The sequence below is a fragment of the Rattus norvegicus genome, chromosome 2 (assembly GCF_036323735.1).
Source record: "Rattus norvegicus strain BN/NHsdMcwi chromosome 2, GRCr8, whole genome shotgun sequence".
NCBI classification, from domain to species: Eukaryota; Metazoa; Chordata; class Mammalia; order Rodentia; family Muridae; genus Rattus; species Rattus norvegicus.
The window spans coordinates 78,229,179-78,249,559 of record NC_086020.1 but is presented as its reverse complement, the minus strand read 5'-3'; the positions used below and the strand labels follow the sequence as shown (position 1 = coordinate 78,249,559).

Genomic DNA, 20,381 nt, shown 5'->3' with positions numbered 1-20,381 from the left:
TCTCTTTCTTTAGGTTAGGGAAGTTTTCTTCTATGATTTTTTGAAGATATTTACTGGTCCTTTGAGTTGGGAGTCTTCACTCTCTTCTATACCTATTATCCTTAGGTTTGATCTTCTCATTGTGTCCTGGATTTCCTGTATGTTTTGGGCAAGTAGCTTTTTCCATTTTACATTATATTTGACAGTTGTGTCGATGATTTCTATGGAATCTTCTGCTTCTAAGATTCTCTCTTCTATCTCTTATATTCTGTTGATGATGCTTTTATCTATGGCTCTTTGTCTCTTCCTTTGGTTTTCTATATCCATGGTTCTATCCCTTTGTGCTTTCTTTATTGTTTCTATTTCCATTTTCAATTCTTTCACCTGTTTGATTGTGTTTTCCTGGAATTCTTTCAGGGATTTTTGGGTTTCCTCTCTAAGGGCTTCTATTTGTTTACTTGTGCTTTCCTGCATTTCTCTAAGAGTGTTCTTTATGTCTTTCTTAAAGTCCTCCATCATCATGATCAAATATGATTTTAAATCTAAATCTTGCTTTTCTGGTGTGTTTGGATATTCAGTATTTGCTTTGGTAGGAGAATTGGGCTCTGATGGTGCCATGTAGTCTTGGTTTCTGTTGCTTGGGTTCCTGCACTTGCCTCTTGCCCTCAGGTTGTCTCTGGTGTTACTTGTTTTGCTATTTCTGACAGTGACTTGACCTTCCTATAGGCCTGTGTGTCCAGAGTGCTGTAGACCTGTTTTCCTGTTTTCTTTCACCCAGTTATGGTAACAGAGCATTCTGCTCTCAGATGTGTAGTCATTCCTGTCCACTGGCTTTCAGCTGTCCCTGTGTGCAGGGGGCCAGATGGCGCTAGGTGTTTTCCTCGAGAGTCAGAAATGTGGGCAGAGAGTAGTCTCCTCTGGTTTCCCAGGTGTGTTTGCCTCTCTGAAGGTCTAGCTCTCCCTCCCATGGGATTTGGGTGCAGGGAGCTGTTTGACCGGGTCCTTTCAGATCCAGCGCAGTCTGGACCACAGGGCTCCTGCAGCTTGATTGCTGCAATCTTCCCATGCCCAGAGGCACTATACAGTTTCCTCTTGGGCCTAGGATGTGGGCAAAGGTGGGGAGAAGTGCTGGTCTCTCCTGCCCTACAGTCTCAGGATTGCCCACACTTCTGGGCGATGAGCTCTCTCTCCCACGGGGTTTGGGAGCAGGGAGCTATTGGCCCGGATCAGCAAGATCCAAGCTCCAGCTAGAATCTGGAAGTGTCTGATCCCAGAGGAATTTTGCCTTTGTGTATCCTGAGTCCACCAGGCAGGTCACTTGGAGCAGAAATGTTGGTCTTACCTCTGGTCTCCGGCCTGAAGTCCATCTTTAGGTTTTATTTACCAACTTTTACGTGCTGTCACCTCTTTGGTCTCTATTACTCAGAATGTAATGAGTAATAGATCTTATTGTGTCCATTCATGTTTTATTGATTCTTCAGGGTATTACAGTCTCAGCCAGGGATGTTGTCAATAAGCTAATTATAAAGTGTTTACACCTTCATTAATGCATCTGTTGATACAACTACAATCACCAAGCATCTAAGTCCCTTCCACTAACATTAATAAACCAATATTTAGTCTCACCAATGCTCGCAGTATCCACAGGCAAAGATGTACAGGCCACTAGTCCAGTCCTCGGATCCAGTAGAGGTGACAAAAATGCAAGCACTAGGCCAAGGTGTTTCTAGATCCTTATATGTGTTTTTTACTCATGGAGTTGAAAGAATGAAATGAAATAGCTTTGTCACAATCCCTCAGTTTATACTGGTGCATCATGAGGAAGGCGCATCATATCTATAATCTAAACTTCCACAGCTCTGACCAACAAAAATGAATGTGTACCATGATAGACAAGAGGCAACACCATGCTTTGCAGTCAGTGGAATATACTCTTTTCTAGAAATATTAATGCATTGATTGACACCATGTCCTAGGGAGGTCAAAGATGTGCACTTAATGCACCCAGATAACGTTTCTGGAAACCCAGGTATATGGATCAGTGACCCAACCAACTGAAAGGCTTTTAATCAAGAGTTGGGAATCTGTCCTTGTTGAGTCTCTTTTTCTTTCCTCCTGGCTGGATTAGCCAATCTAAAGCAAAAAAAAAAAAAATCAACTTGATCAGGCATCTTCTGTCTTAGCATTCTTTGAGAATTTATCAAGTAGATTTTGGGATGGGTACAATGTTTAGCAAAGGACTGGTAGCAAGTCCTCTAATAAAGGAATATGAGAAAGGGCCAAAAACAGCCAAAGGCAGAAGCAGGAGGGCAGCCCAGGCTCTGGGTGCGTAGCCACTGCAACCCAGTCTTACACATAGGCCTGGGCTTACCTTACCAAGCACAGTTTCTCAGGGAGCATTTACTGTTCAGCCAGATCATTGTCCATGTTTCCTGAAGAGCAATACAATGTAGTATCTCTCAAAGTGCAATTCAGAAACCCAAGGTTGCCATGAAGATTCTTGCAAAAAGTTTTCAAAGCCAAAATTAATTTTGTACTAATACAGAAATGTGGCTCACTCCTTTATCCATGTTTTCCCATTAGAGAACAGGAGAATTTCCAGGGTCTATGTATGTTTTATATACTCATTTTGTATTCAGAATGTATGTTTTGAATACACAAAAACAGATATAGCAATGTAGTTATTGTCATTTAAAGAGATTTGAAAAGAAAAAGTGTGTGCTATGTGTTCTCTCCAAGGTACATATGCTGAAAACCTAATGCCAGGTACAATGACAAGAAGTCAGACTTCTTTTATGGGGGCATTAGGTGATAAAGGCTCTGCTTTGTGTATGTGTCTGTGTGTGTTATTGTTGTTTGACAGGAACACATGCACCACTGTACATGTGTGAAAGTTAAAGGACAACCCCAGGTGCTAGTCCTCATGCTCCACCTTGTTTTGAGATAGGGTCTTTGGTTGTTCTTCACTATACACACCAAGCTATTTGGCCTGCACACTTTAAGAGAAATTTCCTGTGTCTGCCTTCCATCTTCCCATAGAAGAACAGGAATTACAGATGTGCGTGCTAGTGCACCTGGCTTTCACCTGAGTTTTGGGGATCTGAACTTAGGTCCCAAGACTTGCAAGGTAAGCACTTACCTAACTGAACCATCTCCCCAGCCAAGGATTTGTTCTTATGAAAGGATTAATAATGCTACTATGGTTTGTCAGTTACCTGTGAGTTCAGCCCTTTTTGGCTTGCCATTTGTTTATCTTTTCTCTTTCTTCCTCTTCTTCCTCCTCCCTCATCCCTCCTCCCTCCTCCTCCTCTTCCATTGTGCTGTTTTTTGACAGGACTGTCCACATTAGCTCAGGGTACAGAATATATTATGCTGCCCTGGCCGGCCTCCAGCTCATTGAAGCTTTCCTACTTCAGACTCCCGAATAACAGGGTCACAGCCAGGAGCCACTCTCTCTTCTTGCTTCTTCCTTGCCCCCTACTATCATGTGATATCACAGTGAGATCATTCAATGACACCTGATATTGAACTTCTGAGCTTTCAAAACTATGAGAAACTTCCTGATTGCTGCCTGCCGCAGAGAGCCCTTGGGCAGCACCCCGCGAGCAAACTTGAGCCTCGGGACCACAGGTAAGACCAACTTGTCTGCTGCAAGAGAGCTGCCTGGTGAGATCGGGACACACAGAGGCAGAGTTCATCTAGGACCAGGCACGTCCTGTGTTTGCCGGAGGTCCCACGCCCGCGGATCCCGGGCCCGCAGCAGCTCTCTGCTCCCAGACCCTGTGGGAAAGATACCTCACCGCCTGATCAGGTGGGCACTCCTGAGGCTGCAGAGCGGAAGAGACCACCAACACTGCCAACCCCTGCCCACATCCCTGGCCCAAGAGGAATCTGTATAAGGCCTCTGGGCTCCCGTGGGGGAGGGCCCAGGAGCGGCAGGACCCCTGCCTGAGACACCGCCGGAACCTGAGGGAAACAGACCAGATAAACAGTTCTCTGCACCCAAATCCCGTGGGAGGGAGAGCTGAACCTTCAGAGAGGCAGACAAGCCTGGGAAACCAGAAGAGACTGCTCTCTGTACATACATCTCGGACGCCAGAGGAAAACACCAAAGGCCATCTGGAACCCTGGTGCACTGAAGCTCCCGGAAGGGGCGGCAAGGCCTTCCTGGTTGCTGCCGCCGCAGAGAGCCCTTGGGCAGCACCCCGAGAGCAAACTTGAGCCTCGGGACCACAGGTAAGACCAACTTGTCTGCTGCAAGAAAGCTGCCTGGTGAACTCAAGACACAGGCCCACAGGAACAGCTGAAGACCTGTAGAGAGGAAAAACTACACGCCCGAAAGCAGAACACTCTGTCCCCATAACTGACTGAAAGAGAGGAAAACAGGTCTACAGCACTCCTGACACACAGGCTTATAGGACAGTCTAGCCACTGTCAGAAATAGCAGCACAAAGTAACACTAGAGATAATCTGATGGCGAGAGGCAAGCGCAGGAACCCAAGCAACAGAAACCAAGACTACATGGCATCATCGGAGCCCAATTCTCCCACCAAAACAAACATGGAATATCCAAACACACCAGAAAAGCAAGATCTAGTTTCAAAATCATATTTGATCATGATGCTAGAGGACTTCAAGAAAGACATGAACACACTTAGGAAAACATTAATAAACAAGTAGAAGCCTACAGAGAGGAATCGCAAAAATCCCTGAAAGAATTCCAGGAAAACACAATCAAACAGTTGAAGGAATTAAAAATGGAAATAGAAGCAATCAAGAAAGAACACATGGAAACAACCCTGGATATAGAAAACCAAAAGAAGAGACAAGGAGCTGTAGATACAAGCCTCACCAACAGAATTCAAGAGATGGAAGAGAGAATCTCAGGAGCAGAAGATTCCATAGAAATCATTGACTCAACTGTCAAAGATAATGTAAAGCGGAAAAAGCTACTGGTCCAAAATGTACACGAAATCCAGGACTCAATGAGAAGATCAAACCTAAGGATAATAGGTATAGAAGAGAGTGAAGACTCCCAGCTCAAAGGACCAGTAAATATCTTCAACAAAATCATAGAAGAAAACTTCCCTAACCTAAAAAAAGAGATACCCATAGGCATACAAGTAGCCTACAGAACTCCAAATAGATTGGACCAGAAAAGAAACACCTCCCGTCACATAATAGTCAAAACACCAAACGCACAAAATAAAGAAAGAATATTAAAAGCAGTAAGGGAAAAAGGTCAAGTAACATATAAAGGCAGACCTATCAGAATCACACCAGACTTCTCGCCAGAAACTATGAAGGCCAGAAGATCCTGGACTGATGTCATACAGACCCTAAGAGAACACAAATGCCAGCCCAGGTTACTGTATCCTGCAAAACTCTCAATTAACATAGATGGAGAAACCAAGATATTCCATGACAAAACCAAATTTACACAATATATTTCTACAAATCCAGCACTACAAAGGATAATAAATGGTAAAGCCCAACATAAGGAGGCAAGCTATACCCTAGAAGAAGCAAGAAACTAATCGTCTTGGCAACAAAACAAAGAGAAGGAAAGCACACAAACATAACCTCACATCCAAATATGAATATAACGGGAAGCAATAACCACTATTCCTTAATATCTCTCAACATCAATGGCCTCAACTCCCCAATAAAAAGAAATAGATTAACAAACTGGATATGCAACGAGGACCCTGCATTCTGCTGCCTACAGGAAACACACCTCAGAGACAAAGACAGACACTACCTCAGAGTGAAAGGCTGGAAAACAACTTTCCAAGCAAATGGTCAGAAGAAGCAAGCTGGAGTAGCCATTCTAATATCAAATAAAATCAATTTCCAACTAAAAGTCATCAAAAAAGATAAGGAAGGACACTTCATATTCATCAAAGGAAAAATCCACCAAGATGAACTCTCAATCCTAAATATCTATGCCCCAAATACAAGGGCACCTACATACGTAAAAGAAACCTTACTAAAGCTCAAAACACACATTGCACCTCACACAATAATAGTGGGAGATTTCAACACCCCACTCTCATCAATGGACAGATCATGGGAACAGAAATTAAACAAAGACGTAGACAGACTAAGAGAAGTCATGAGCCAAATGGACCTAACGGATATTTATAGAACATTCTATCCTAAAGCAAAAGGATATACCTTCTTCTCAGCTCCTCATGGTACTTTCTCCAAAATTGACCATATAATTGGTCAAAAAACGGGCCTCAACAGGTACAGAAAGATAGAAATAATCCCATGCGTGCTATAGGACCACCACGGCCTAAAACTGGTCTTCAATAACAATCAAGGAAGAATGTCCACATATACTTGGAAACTGAACAATGCTCTACTCAATGATAACCTGGTCAAGGAAGAAATAAAGAAAGAAATTAAAAACTTTTTAGAATTTAATGAAAATAAAGGTACAACATACCCAAACTTATGGGACACAATGAAAGCTGTGCTAAGAGGAAAACTCATAGCGCTGAGTGCCTGCAGAAAGAAACAGGAAAGAGCATATGTCAGCAGCTTGACAGCACACCTAAAAGATCTAGAACAAAAAGAAGCAAATACACCCAGGAGGAGTAGAAGGCAGGAAATAATCAAACTCAGAGCTGAAATCAACCAAGTAGAAACAAAAAGGACCATAGAAAGAATCAACAGAACCAAAAGTTGGTTCTTTGAGAAAATCAACAAGATAGATAAACCCTTAGCCAGACTAACGAGAGGACACAGAGAGTGGGTCCAAATTAACAAAATCAGAAATGAAAAGGGAGACATAACAACAGATTCAGAGGAAATTCAAAAAATCATCAGATCTTACTACAAAAACCTATATTCAACAAAACTTGAAAATCTTCAGGAAATGGACAATTTCCTAGACAGATACCAGGTACCGAAGTTAAATCAGGAACAGATAAACCAGTTAAACAACCCCATAACTCCTAAGGAAATAGAAGCAGTCATTAAAGGTCTCCCAACCAAAAAGAGCCCAGGTCCAGACAGGTTTAGTGCAGAATTCTATCAAACCTTCATAGAAGACCTCATACCAATATTATCCAAACTATTCCACAAAATTGAAACAGATGGATCACTACCGAATTCCTTCTACGAAGCCACAATTACTCTTATACCTAAACCACACAAAGACACAACAAAGAAAGAGAACTTCAGACCAATTTCCCTTATGAATATCGACGCAAAAATACTCAACAAAATTCTGGCAAACCGAATTCAAGAGCACATCAAAACAATCATCCACCATGATCAAGTAGGCTTCATCCCAGGCATGCTGGGATGGTTTAATATACGGAAAACCATCAACGTGATCCATTATATAAACAAACTGAAAAAACAAAACCACATGATCATTTCATTAGATGCTGAGAAAGCATTTGACAAAATTCAACACCCCTTCATGATAAAAGTCCTGGAAAGAATAGGAATTCAAGGCCCATACCTGAACATGGTAAAAGCCATATACAGCAAACCAGTTGCTAACATTAAACTAAATGGAGAGAAACTCGAAGCAATCCCACTAAAATCAGGGACTAGACAAGGCTGCCCACTCTCTCCCTACTTATTCAATATAGTTCTTGAAGTTCTAGCCAGAGCAATCAGACAACAAAAGGATGTCAAGGGGATACAGATCAGAAAAGAAGAAGTCCAAATATCACTATTTGCAGATGATATGATAGTATATTTAAGTGATCCCAAAAGTTCCACCAGAGAACTACTAAAGCTGATAAACAACTTCAGCAAAGTGGCTGGGTATAAAATTAACTCAAATAAATCAGTTGCCTTCCTCTATACAAAAGAGAAACAAGCCGAGAAAGAAATTAGGGAAACAACACCCTTCATAATAGACCCAAATAATATAAAGTACCTCGGTGTGACTTTAACCAAGCAAGTAAAAGATCTGTACAATAAGAACTTCAAGACACTGAGGAAAGAAATTGAAGAAGACCTCAGAAGATGGAAAGATCTCCCATGCTCATGGATTGGCAGGATTAATATAGTAAAAATGGCCATTTTACCAAAAGCAATCTACAGATTCAATGCAATCCCCATCAAAATACCAATCCAATTCTTCAAAGAGTTAGACAGAACAATTTGCAAATTCATCTGGAATAACAAAAAACCCAGGATAGCTAAAGCTATCCTCAACAATAAAAGGACTTCAGGGGGAATCACTATCCCTGAACTCAAGCAGTATTACAGAGCAATAGTGATAAAAACTGCATGGTATTGGTACAGAGACAGACAGATAGACCAATGGAATAGAATTGAAGACCCAGAAAAGAACCCACACACCTATGGTCACTTGATTTTTGACAAAGGAGCCAAAACCATCCAATGGAAAAAAGATAGCATTTTCAGCAAATGGTGCTGGTTCAACTGGAGGTTAACATGTAGAAGAATGCAGATCGATCCATGCTTATCACCCTGTACAAAGCTTAAGTCCAAGTGGATCAAGGACCTCCACATCAAACCAGACACACTCAAACTAATAGAAGAAAAACTAGGGAAGCATCTGGAACACATGGGCACTGGAAAAAATTTCCTGAACAAAACACCAATGGCTTACGCTCTAAGATCAAGAATCGACAAATGGGATCTCATAAAACTGCAAAGCTTCTGTAAGGCAAAAGACACTGTGGTTAGGACAAAACGGCAACCAACAGATTGGGAAAAGATCTTTACCAATCCTACAACAGATAGAGGCCTTATATCCAAAATATACAAAGAACTCAAGAAGTTAGACCACAGGGAAACAAATAACCCTATTAAAAAATGGGGCTCAGATCTAAACAAAGAATTCACAGCTGAGGAATGCCGAATGGCGGAGAAACACCTAAAGAAATGTTCAACATCTTTAGTCATAAGGGAAATGCAAATCAAAACAACCCTGAGATTTCACCTCACACCAGTGAGAATGGCTAAGATCAAAAACTCAGGGGACAACAGATGCTGGCGAGGATGTGGAAAAAGAGGAACACTCCTCCATTGTTGGTGGGATTGCAAACTGGTACAACCATTCTGGAAATCAGTCTGGAGGATCCTCAGAAAATTGGACATTGAACTGCCTGAGGATCCAGCTATACCTCTCTTGGGCATATACCCAAAAGATGCCCCAACATATAAAAAAGACACGTGCTCCACTATGTTCATTGCAGCCTTATTTATAATAGCCAGAAGCTGGAAAGAACCCAGATGCCCTTCAACAGAGGAATGGATACAGAAAATGTGGTACATCTACACAATGGAATATTACTCAGCTATGAAAAACAACGACTTTATGAAATTTGTAGGCAAATGGCTGGAACTGGAAAATATCATCCTGAGTGAGCTAACCCAAACACAGAAAGACATACATGGTATGCACTCACTGATAAGTGGCTATTAGCCCAAATGCTTGAATTACCCTAAATGCCTAGAACAAATGAAACTCAAGACAGATGATCAAAATGTGAATGGTTCACTCCTTCTTTAAAAGGGGAACAAGAATACCCTTGGCAGGGAAGAGAGAGGGAAAGATTAAAACAGAGACTGAAGGAACACCCATTCAGAGTCTGCCCCACATGTGGCCCATGCATATACAGCCATCCAATCAGACAAGATGGATGAAGCAAAGAAGTGCAGACCGACAGGAGCCGGATGTAGATCGCTCCTGAGAGACACAGCCAGAATACAGCAAATACAGAGGCGAATACCAGCAGCAAACCACTGACCTGAGAATAGGACCCCCGTTGAAGGAATCAGAGAAAGAACTGGAAGAGCTTGAAGGGGCTCGAGACCCCATATGTACAACAATGCCAAGCAACCAGAGCTTCCAGGGACTAAGCCACTACCTAAAGGCTATACATGGACTGACCCTGGACTCTGACCTCATAGGTAGCAATGAATATCCTAGTAAGAGCACCAGTGGAAGGGGAAGCCCTGGGTCCTGCTAAGACTGAACCCCCAGTGAACTAGACTGTTGGGGGGAGGGGGACAATGGGGGGAGGGTGGGGAGGGGAACACCGATAAGAAAGGGGAGGGGGGAGGGGGATGTTTGCCCGGAAACTGGGAAAGGGAATAACACTCGAAATGTATATAAGAAATACTCAAGTTAATAATAATAAAAAAAACTATGAGAAATATACTTCTATATAAATTATACAGTCTGCATGACTCTGTTACAGCAACAGAAAATGGATTGAAACAACAAAAAGGTACTGGAATGAGGCCCCATGACTAACAAATACCTACAATGTGGGAAATTGCTTGGAATGGGAAAGTGGGCAGAGGCTGGAAGGGCAGACTTGAAGAATCCTGTATTGCTATGAATGAATCATTGGGAGAAAATTTGGGGAAAGTTCAGAAAACAAAAGGTAAAAGAAAAGGATCTAGTCAGACTACAGATAGAAACATGGATAGTAAAGACTTTGTAATGAGGATATCAGAGGAAAATAAAGAAAAGAGTAATAGAATCTCAAGTGCATCCTTAAAACTAACAAAGAACTGATGGAATTGTGTATATGCTCCAAGCCTTCGTAGAAAATGGAATTTAAGAGGAAGGAGAGTTATCTAAGCAGGAAAGAACCTAGGATGGCACGTAGCTTCTCTTGGTTATTTACAATTAGACGAGCGACAAGAGAAGTGATTTTAGGGTGGGAATTACAGTCAGAAGAGAAGCATAATGGAAGATTTGGAAGACTCTCAGCTTAACCATGTTAAGAATGAAACATTATGTTCAAGTAAGAAAATCAAGTTTGTGGTCAACCACCTACTTGCTGGAGACTGGTGTAAATAGAAAACAGGTTCCTTTCAACAAAACAATAGGGGAATGACCCAAAAGGCATTTTCAAGAAATCTCTGAGTCAAAGTAAGTCAAATGTGTCTGTGGAATAGCACCATTTACTGCCTTACACCAGTAGCCTCTGCTTCTTGAATTTCAAACTCAGTGTTTCTTTGTCATCAAATCCTGTCCCAAGGAGTTCCAAGCTCAAGAGTGTAGCTTGACCCTCCGCTCTGGGAGATACAAGATAACCTGGTGACATGCATAGGATACTAATTTTATAAACAATGCAAGTGCTGTGAAGACAATGGTAACTTTCATCTAGATTTCAAATGACAAACAGCTCCAAGCAGACATCAAAGTGGCAGATCCATTACAGAGAATACTCAGTAGGACATTGTCCAGAGATCCTTAAGAGCAAAGCTAATACAGAAAATTCCCTGAGGTGAATGTCTGGTACACTTGGGACTCAGGCATCCTTAGAGACCACAATCTGCACAGCCACAATCATGCAGCTGAAGTCTAGAAAAGCGGCATCGTGAGACACCAGTCAACGAGAACTGTTGGAAAAGTTTTTGGGAGCTACTTGGGTAGAATAACTGTACATTGTGGATGCGTGAACTTGGGGGCAGTTCTGGTCATGAAATGCTATGTGCTGTTTGAATGTGTCCTCCAAAATTCATATTTTGAGTCCCTAGTGCAAAAGGGTTGAGACAGGGACCTTTCAGAGGCTCTGCCCTTATGAACTGATTAATACTGCTGTCACAGTGGGTTTGCTGTTGCAAGAGTGAGTTTATTAAAGCAGGCTTGACTTTCTCTTGATGTTTCATTTATACCATGAAAGGCCTTTGCCGGATTGCTAGCCCCTTAATACTGAATTCAGCCTCCAGAGCTGTGAGATAAATTTCTTTTCTTTACAAATTGATCTGTGGCATCGCTATAGTGCCACAAAACAGATGAAGGCAATTTAAACGCACTCATCGCGCTATAGCTTCAGGTGCTATTTTTTATGAAAAAAAATGTTAACAAATAGTGATTCCATGGCTCTTATTTTTATTGAGACAAAGTTTCATGTAGCCCAGACTGGCTGTGAATTTGCTCTATAGTAGTGGCTGACCTTGAACTCCTAATCCTCCTCCTTCTACATCTGGAATGCTTGAATCACTGGTAAGAGGCACCCTACTCAGTTTATGCAGTGCCTAGATCGAACTTCCTGCACCATCTGTAAGCACTCTAGCAAGTGAATCACATTCTAGTCCTGATTTTATTACTTTTCAATAAATAAACATTTTTAATTTGTCATAATTTAAAATAACTGATAGATTCAACTATCCCAAGCAAAAAATCTTAAGAAATCTGAGTATGCTAAGAAGATCTCAGTTTAAAAGAACAATATAACCAAACAAATCCCTTTACAATTGTTAGTATGAAGTGCTGTGTCTGTAGCCTACATACCTGAAATCACACCCCGACCGTACCACTCATTAACTGTAGAGACTTTTTTGTGTCCTCAGAACTGTTTAGAGACTAAATGAGTTCATTGATATAAATCACATGTAGCATCTTACTAAGTTTTAACACTGTTGTTGAATTTTCACATTATATACATGTAAGTATGTCTGGAAATACCGCCCCCCAAGTTTCAAGATGAAAAAGTATACATTTATAAATTGCCCTAATTTAACTTGCTTAAAGCAGGAAATATGGAGGACATCTCTGAACAAGTTATTTCAAGTTCGAATGTTAAAAGTTTCCATTCCTCTCTGCTCCCAAACCCCGTGGGAGAGAGACCTCACCGCCTGGTCAGGTGGGCACTCCTGAGGCTGCAGAGCGGAAGAGACCACCAACACTGCCCACCCCTGCCCACATCCCTGGCCCAAGAGGAATCTGTATAAGGCCTCTGGGTTCCCGTAGGGGAGGGCCCAGGAGCGGCAGGACCCCTGCGCCTGAGACATCGCCGGAACCTGAAGGAAACAGACTGGATAAACAGTTCTCTGCACCCAAATCCCGTGGGAGGGAGAGCTAAACCTTCAGAGAGGCAGACACGCCTGGGAAACCAGAAGAGGCTGCACTCTGCGCACATCCAGACCCCAGAGGAAAACACCAAACGCCATCTGGAACCCTGGTGCACGGAGGCTCCCGGAAAGAGCGGCGCAGACCTTCCCGGTTGCTGCCGCCGCGGAGAGGACTTAGGCAGTACCCCACGAGCAAACTTGAGCCTTGGAACCACAGGTAGGACCAACTTTTCCCCTGCAAGAAACCTGCCTGGTGAACTCCAGACACAGGCCTACAGGAACAGCTGAAGACCTGTAGATAGGAAAACCTACATGCCGGAAAGCAGAACACTCTGCCCCCATAACTGGCTGAAAGAAAACAGGAAAAGAGGTCTACAGCACTCCTGACACACAGGCTTATAGGACAGTCTAGCCACTGTCAGAAATAGCAGAACAAAGTAACACTAGAGATAATCTGATGGCGAGAGGCAAGCGCAGGAACCCAAGCAACAGAAACCAAGACTACATGGCATCATCGGAGCCCAATTCTCCCACCAAAATAAACATGGAATATCCAAACACACCAGAAAAGCAAGATCTAGTTTCAAAATCATATTTGATCATGATGCTGGAGGACTTCAAGAAAGACGTGAAGAACTCCCTTAGAGAACAAGTAGAAGCCTACAGAGAGGAATCGCAAAAATGCCTGAAAGAATTCCAGGAAAACATAAATAAACAAGTAGAAACCCATAGAGAGGAGACACAAAACTCCCTGAAAGAATTCCAGGAAAACACAATCAAACAGTTGAAGGAATTAAAAATGGAAATAGACGCAATCAAGAAAGAACACATGGAAACAACCCTGGATATAGAAAATCAAAAGAAGAGACAAGGAGCTGTAGATACAAGCTTCACCAACAGAATACAAGAGATGGAAGAGAGAATCTCGGGAGCAGAAGATTCCATAGAAATCATTGACTCAACTGTCAAAGATAATGTAAAGCGGAAAAAGCTACTGGTCCAAAACATACAGGAAATCCAGGACTCAATGAAAAGATCAAACCTAAGGATAATAGGTATAGAAGAGAGTGAAGACTCCCAGCTCAAAGGACCAGTAAATATCTTCAACAAAATCATAGAAGAAAACTTCCTTAACCTAAAAAGAGAGATACCCATAGACATACAAGAAGCCTACAGAACACCAAATAGATTGGACCAGAAAAGAAACACCTCCCGTCACATAATAGTCAAAACACCAAACGCACAAAATAAAGAAAGAATATTAAAAGCAGTAAGGGGAAAAGGTCAAGTAACATATAAAGGCAGACCTATCAGAATCACACCAGACTTTTCGCCAGAAACTATGAAGGCCAGAAGATCCTGGACAGATGTCATACAGACCCTAAGAGAACACAAATGCCAGCCCAGGTTACTGTATCCTGCAAAACTCTCAATTAACATAGATGGAGAAACTAAGATATTCCATGACAAAACCAAATTTACACAATATCTTTCTACAAATCCAGCACTACAAAGGATAATAAAGGGTAAAGCCCAACATAAGGAGGCAAGCTATACTCTGGAAGAAGCAAGAAACTAATCGTCTTGGCAACAAAACAAAGAGAAGAAAAGCACACAAACATAACCTCACATCCAAATATGAATATAACAGGAAGCAATAATCACTATTCCTTAATATCTCTCAACATCAATGGCCTCAACTCCCCAATAAAAAGACATAGATTAACAAACTGAATATGCAACGAGGACCCTGCATTCTGCTGCCTACAGGAAACATACCTCAGAGACAAAGACAGACACTACCTCAGAGTGAAAGGCTGGAAAACAACTTTCCAAGCAAATGGTCAGAAGAAGCAAGCTGGAGTAGCCATTCTAATATCAAATAAAATCAATTTTCAATTAAAAGTCATCAAAAAAGATAAGGAAGGACACTTCATATTCATCAAAGGAAAAATCCACCAAGATGAACTCTCAATCCTAAATATCTATGCCCCAAATACAAGGGCACCTACATACGTAAAAGAAACCTTACTAAAGCTCAAAACACACATTGCACCTCACACAATAATAGTGGGAGATTTCAACACCCCACTCTCATCAATGGACAGATCATGGAAACAGAAATTAAACAGAGACGTAGACAGACTAAGAGAAGTCATGAGCCAAATGGACTTAACAGATATTTATAGAACATTCTATCCTAAAGCAAAAGGATATACCTTCTTCTCAGCTCCTCATGGTACTTTCTCCAAAATTGACCATATAGTTGGTCAAAAAACGGGCCTCAACAGGTGCAGAAAGATAGAAACAATCCCATGCGTGCTATCAGATCACCACGGCTCTGAAACAGAATACTCACTGCCTTGCTCCTTACAACTTGCTAGCAGAGTTCTTAGACCATTCAAGACCATCTGACCAGGGATGATACTGCCCATCCTACCCTGAGCCCTATCACGTCAATTATAAATGAAATAATAAAATATTCTACTACCTTGCCTACAAAAAAAAAAAATACCTATGGAGTTTCCTTGGCAATCACCAGCAGTAAGTGTCCTGAAGGCTTTCTAAGCATGAAGTGTATGCATAATCCTGATCAAAAAAGTGTTAAACAAGGATGAGATCATAGCTTGACAGGTAGTAGACCTAATTATCTGTAAAGAAAAGAATCAGCGTGTAGAATGTTTTTCGAGTGGACTCAATCAGCCTAAGTTAATCTTGACACACCCTCATGTTGTACCCAACTAGTAAGCTGGGACTTGTCACCAGAGCTGGACTCAAAATGGACACAAAGGGGTGGTATCCACTGTGACCACAGACCAGTTGTAATGGTAATAGCAATGTCTAATAATCATTATGTTTAAGTGTTAAGCATTTGTTAATTTATTTAGCTTCCAAATCAACTCTATGGTATAAGCAATTATATATTATTTCTATATGAAAGAAAAAAATGAAAAAAAATTAAAAAAAGATATGAGATAAACTTAAAAAAAAAAAAAAGAAGGACTGATGCATCCGCACTTTGGTCATCTTTCTTCTTGAGCTTCATGTGGTCTGTGGATTGTATCTTGGGTAATTCAAGATTTTGGCCTAATATCCACTTATCAGTGAATGCCTAACATGTGTGTATTTTTGTGTTTGGGTTACCTCACGGAGGATTATATTTTCTAGTTCTATCCATTTGCCTATGAATTTCATGAAATCATTGTTTTTAATAGTTGAGCAATACTCCATTGTATAGATATATGTTTTAATATATTAGGTTAATACACTACATATAATTTATGAATTTAATACATAAAAATTATATTAAAATTATATAAATTTAAAAAAAATACCTGGATGACAACTGTTACCAGCTTTGCTTCCGCAGTGGCCTGCCAGGAACAATTGGTAATATCTGCAGATATCGTAGTTTGGATTATGAGTGTATGTCTGTGTATGCATTTGTGCAAAAACATGGTTATTATATGTAATCGGTGTAGGTATGAAGGCAAGGATGCTGTAAAACATCCTTCAGTCCACAGAATAGTAAAGAATCATCTGGCCCAAAGGGCAATAGAACCAAGATTAAGAAGCACTGTACAATCCAGACAGAAGCATAAGAACAGGTAAGATTGTGGGGGAAAAAACTGGGAGACATTTCATTTGAGAGTTTCAGGAAACGTCAAGAACCCAACTTGTATTCAAGGCCGCTTCCTGCAGTTATCTCTTCACCTACCCTCCAAACTGGTTTTGGCCACATGATTAGAGCTGAAATTTTAGCAAAGGTGTCATTTCGAGGTAAACGAGGAAAAATGATGATAAGGAACAAAGTCCTCAGGTATGTCTGTGCCACTTGTGCGCCTAGTATCTGTGGAGTCAAGATGTCAGATCATTTGGAACTGGAAATATAAACCATTGTGAGCCATGGAATTGACTCTGGGTCCTTTGGAAGGTCAACTGATGTTCTGAACCTTGCCTGGAACATCTGAGTGAAACTGATCCTTCTGCCTCAGCCTTTCAAGTATCTGGGCCTAGAAGAAGTATGCTTCACCCTCTGACTGAGAATAACCTATTAAACAAATGATGTATGGTTAGATATATTCATGCCAAAGAATAAAAAAGTGGAATTAGACCATTACTAAACAACATCAACAAAAAAAAAATATAGTTATAAGAAGGTAAAGGACCCTATGGGCTTTTGCCAGCCTTACACCCACCCGCCTCAGGGCAAGTCTAGGCCAGGTTCCAGCTTCCTGCCTCTGGTCAAGGCTAGGCCTAATTCCATTCTCCACCCACAGTTCTCCGGAGGAGCAGGAACATTCTTGAAAAACCACAAAATGTACTGAATGATAGTCACCTGACCCTCTGGTCTCAGATAGAGTTCGAATGCATGTCATAATATGCCTATGCTTGCTAGCCAATAGATTCAAAGGTCAATATGCTTAGCCAATACGTTTGAACTGTAACCTTGCTGATGTAACCTGTACCCTTAAAAAGTATAAAACTGCTTGTTATAGCCATTTGGGGTCTCCTTCTAGTCACTCACCATGAGGGGATGACTAAAGGTCGACACTGATGGGCTGGAAAATAAACCTCTTGAGTGTGTAAAAAAAAAAAAAAGTTTCCATTCACTCAGTTTACTGTCAACTTAGTATTTTCGTTACCATTCAGTACACAATATTAAACACCCCTGGGAACCCCGAAGCCCTTCATTTAGAGTCTTAACTTTCACATTCGCATACACCGTGTTTGGATAAAGGGAAACTGGAACCATCCTACATACCTGATACATGACTCCAAGTATAATGAATGGTATTCAGATTGGAATGCCAGGTGTGCTGTTTAATAAAAAAAAACAACCCATAAGTGATATAATAAGTAATCAGAACTTAAAATTTTAGAAGATATTTTGGGTCTAGGTGTTTTGCCTCAATGTTTTCCTGAACCACGTGTATGTAGTGCCTACTGAAGCAAAAAGGGCATCGACTCCCCTAAGACTGGAAGCAGATGGCTGTGAGCCAGCATGTGGATGCTGGGAATTGAACCTGGCTGGGTTCTATGGAAGAGCAACCAGTGCTCTTAACCACTAAGCTATCTCTCCAGCCAAGGGTTTGGAATTCTTAACAAAATCAAAATTATAGATTTTAAGAAACATAATTTGGGTGGTCTCAGTACGGTTTTAATTACCCAAATATAGTTTTATTAAATATAGGAATATGCTAAATGAATATTCTTTAGCTCCTCTAAAGAATTACTGTGTTTACTCAGAAAATACTACTAAAACAAATTTGGGCTGTAGAGATAGCTCAGCAGTTAAGAACATTTGTTGTGACACAAAGCTCAGACGCGAAGAAAATGGCGGCAGGGGTCGAAGCGGTAACTGAAATGGCAGCGACAGAGCCCAAAATGGAGGAAGAGAGAGGTGCGCCCTGCAGGCTGAGCGGCAATGGAGCTCCGGCCCCGAAGGGTGAAGAACGACCTACTCAGAATGAGAAAAACATAAAAAGAGGAGGCAATCTCTTTGATCTGTATGCCAACCCAACTAAAAGATACAAAGCCTTCATTACAAATATACCTTTTGATGTGAAATGGCAGTCACTTAAAGACCTGGCTAAAGAAAAAGTTGGTGAGGTAACATACATGGAGCTCTTAATGGACGCTGAAGGAAAGTCAAGGGGATGTGCTGTTGTTGAGTTCAAGATGGAGGAGAGCATGAAGAAAGCTGTCGAAGTCCTAAACAAGCATAAGTGGAAGGCCACTGAAAGTCGAAGAAGATCCTGATGGTGAACATGCAAGGAGAGCAATGCAAAAGGTGATGGCGACGAAGGCTGGGATGGGTATGGGACCAGGTGGCCCAGGAATGATTAATATCCCACCCAGTAGCCTGAATAATCTTAACATCTCAAATGAGACTATCCATGCATTACAGGCTGGACGACTTGGAAGCACAGTATTTGTAGCACTCTGGATTATAAAGTTGGCTGAAGAAATTGAAAGAAGTATTTAGTATGGCTGGTGCGGTGGTCCGAGCAGACATTCTGGAAGATAAAGATGGGAAAAGTCATGGACTAGGCACTGTGACTTTTGAACAGTCCACTGAAGCTGTGCAAGCTTTATTTATGTTTAATGGCCAATTGCTGTTTGATAGACCGATGCACGTCAAGATGGATGAGAGGGCTTTACCAAAGGGAGACTTTTTTCCTCCTGAACGCCCACAGCAACTTCCCCATGGACTTGGTGGTATCGGTATGGGGTTAGGACCTGGAGGCAGCCTATTGATGCCAACCACCTGAACAAAGGCATTGGAATTGGAAATCTAGGGATGGGAATGGAAGGCATAGGATTTGGAATAATACTGGAGGCATGGAAGGACCCTTTGGTGGTGGTATGAAAAACATGGGGCGATTTGGATCCGGGATGAACATGGGCCGGATAAATGAAATCCTAAGTAATGCACTGAAGAGAGGAGAGATCATTGCAAAGCAAGGAGGAGGTAGAGCTGGAGGTAGTGTCCCTGGAATCAAAAGGATGGGCCCTGGCATTGACCGCATTAGCGGTGCTGGCATGGAGCACATGGGTGCAGGCTTAGGCCATGGCATGGATCGAGTGGGCTCTGAGATTGAGCATATGAGCCTGGTCATGGACCGCATGAGCTCAATTGAGCGCATGGGCTCCGGCATCGAGTGCATGGGTCCACTAAGCCTTGACCACATGGCCTCCAGTATTGAGCGCATGGACCAGACCATGCAGCGCATTGGTTCTAGTGTGGAGCGCATGGGTGCCTATATGGGCTTCAGTCTGGAGCGCATAGTCGCACCCATTGACCGTGTGGACCAAACCATTGAGCGCATGGGCTCTGGTGTAGAGCGCATGGATCCTGCCATTGAGCGAATAGGCCTAAGCATGGATCAAATGGTGCCCACAGGCATGGGGTCTGGCCTGGAGCACATGGGTCCTATAATGGATCGTATGGCCACCGGTCTGGAGCGCATGGGCACCAACAACTTGGAGCTCATAGTCCTTGAGCGCATGGGAGCCAACAATCTTGAGCGCATGGGCCTGGAACAAATGGGCGCCAACAGCCTAGAGCGTATGGGCCCTGTCATGGGCCCAGCATTGGGCGCTGGCATTGAGTGAATGGGCCTGTCCATGGGTGGCGCCGGCGGTGCTAGTTTTGACCTAGCCATTGAGTTGGAGCGGGGCAACTTTGCAGGAAGTTTCGCAGGTTTCTCTGGCGGAGCTGGAGGCCATGCACCTGGAGTAACCAGGAAGGCCTGCCAGATATTTGTGAGAAAATTCCCATTTGATTTTACATGGAAGATGCTAAAGGACAAATTCAATGAATGTGGCCACGTGCTGTACACCGACATCAAGATGGAGAACGGAAAGTCCAAGGGGTACAGTGTGTTAAGTTTGAGTCTCCAGAGGTGGCTGAGAGAGCCTGCCGGATGATGAATGGCATGAAGCTGAGTGGCCGAGAGATTGATGTTTGAATTGATAGAAACGCTTAAGCAGTTGCCTTTTTTAAACATCAATACCAGACCTCTGAATTTGTATTTTTTCTTTTAACCATTTTAATTTGTTGGCTGGATGTATAAAGATGTTTA

At 42.1% G+C, this 20,381-nt stretch overlaps 1 pseudogene; it reads left to right on the top strand.

The window, feature by feature from the left end:
- The first annotated feature begins 18,090 nt into the window (after positions 1–18,090).
- Hnrnpm-ps1 (heterogeneous nuclear ribonucleoprotein M, pseudogene 1) lies at positions 18,091–20,300 on the top strand (annotated as a pseudogene).
- Positions 20,301–20,381: the final 81 nt, after the last annotated feature.